The sequence below is a fragment of the Garra rufa genome, chromosome 18 (genome assembly GCF_049309525.1).
Source record: "Garra rufa chromosome 18, GarRuf1.0, whole genome shotgun sequence".
NCBI classification, from domain to species: domain Eukaryota; kingdom Metazoa; phylum Chordata; class Actinopteri; order Cypriniformes; family Cyprinidae; genus Garra; species Garra rufa.
Window position 1 is genome coordinate 35,474,476 of NC_133378.1, and position 2,351 is coordinate 35,476,826.

The following is a 2,351-nucleotide window of genomic DNA, read 5'->3' on the forward strand; positions in this document are numbered from 1 at the left end:
ATGTACGGGGCGTGGCCGGCGCGCACGTCCACTCGCCAATTTGCAATTGGCCTTTTTATATAAGGCTCAGAGATGATCGGTCTCTCGGGCGAGATCCCATGTAACGTCTCCGTTCCCTCCTTCAGGGAACGTGGGTTACCTTCGTAACCTAGACGTTTTCCCAGGAGGTCTCCCATCCAGGTACTGACCAGGCTCAGCCCTGCTTAGCTTCAGTGAGCAACCGGTCTTGGGCTGCTGCATGATATTACTGCGCCTGCTTCGGCCATGTTACGGCAGCAAACTTCCTTGACTATTACGCCAGAATGGGAGTGTAGTTCCTAATCTTATCGGCCTAGAAAATCGCAGCTTTACATTTTCCACCGGTAGTAGTACACGATATAACTACAGAAGAGTCAAGTTTTAAATAGGAAAAATATCGAAACTCGTTGGTTATTTTTGAACGTGATGCTATTGGTCTAATAGGATTCAATGATCTATGCTAAAAGTGATATCGCCAGAACAGGAGAACAGTTGAATGGCTTTTTGAGGAAAACATTTGATCAATTCTCTTCATATAATGGACTTCAATGCTTCAGTGCAGCTTCAAAGGGCTTTAAAGGGGTCATCGGATGCCCATTTTCCACAAGTTGATATGATTCTTTGGGGTCCTAATGAGAAGTCTATAACATACTTTAATTAAAATTGATCAATGGTAGCGTAAAAAACACTCTTTTTACCTTTTCAAAATCAGCCCTTTGTAGAGCGAGCTATTTTGTTGCATGTGCCTTTAAATGCTAATGAGCTCTGCTCGCCCCGCCCCTCTCTACCATGGGATGATGAGCCGTAATGTTTACTTTAGCCGAATTTAGTCACGTTTAGCTGTGAAACTTGCTAACTAGCACATTATTAAGAAAGGCCATTTGCAAAGATGCATAAAAAACCCTTATACTCACTTCTGCTGTGGGTGAAGCTGAATCACGAATGATTTGCACGAACATAGGCGCATATGTAGATCGGGATCAGCGTTTACCTTTCAAAAACGAAAGTAAAGTTAATTAGTGATGCATGGGAAATACCACTTATTTTGTTTTTGATATGATACCGATACTTTTAAGGCCAGTATTATCGATATCGATATAATACTTCTAAACTTAACTTTTAAATTATTACATGCATTAAATTACTAAGAGTAAAATATGTAATTATACCCTCTTAACTTTATATTTGAAATGCATTTTAACATTTAATATGCCTTAATTGCAACTTATTAAATTATATTTTTCACACATGGTTAAAATATGTTTACTGTGGTAACTACAGAACCTATAGTTGAAAATACTTTCATAAGGGGCTGTCAGTGAAAGGCTGTTGCACACATAAAACATTTTTATTCTGACAGTATATGATCTATATTAACATTACCACAAACCATGATCAATGAACTTTAAATGTTAATTTAAATAAATGTAACTGCACAAATTATGTAGGCTACAATTTATTTTTGTTTATTGTGAAATAGCTCAAACATGTTTTTTTTCTGTCCTCTGATATGCAATGTTCTGGGCTGCCATTCCCAAAAACATCAATGCTTTCTTCTGATACTTTTGGGAAACGCAGCCCTGTTTGAATGCACTGTCTGAAGGGAGTGAATGCTCTCTGTGATTGTTTAATTCTTTCTTTCAACAGCTGCCTGCGTTTAGATGAGTAGGAAAATAGTTTGATCCTGCACAATTATTTCCTAACATAGGTTATACGTCCAATTCAATGCATTTTGTACACCTTATTTTTTTGTTAAATAAACAAAATCACTGGTAAATAAAACACATCTTAGTATCGATATTTTAGATTTGAATATCAATACTTTCGATACTTGCATCAGTATCGATATATGGATACTTCAGGATCGATATGCCCATCCCTAACGTTAATCCTCGTCTTCTGCAGCTCAGATGTCGGGAGTAAATGACGACTGCTACAGTATGTTCATTATTACATCCAACAACAGACACTCCTATCTCATTTTCTCCTCCAACTTTAAAATCGTCCAACATCACTGTTTTACCTTTTTTTGTAAAGAGAGTTTGCATGTTCACTTTGTAAACGCTGGTATTTATGCAGCGATGTAGGGCGATTTTAAAGTTGGAGGAGAAAATGAAATGGGAGTTTTTCGACATACCCTAACTGTATTGACTCGGATTATACAGAGTATACAGTGCCTTGCAAAAGTATACATACCTGTGAGGTTGCGTCCCAAATGAGTGGGTCGCTGTGGGTTCCCAGCCCCCTCCTCAACACAAAAGATGATGGACAACTCGAAGATGAAGGTGTAAGTGGTGGTTTATTTACAGTGCTACGAAAGAATAACCAAAATC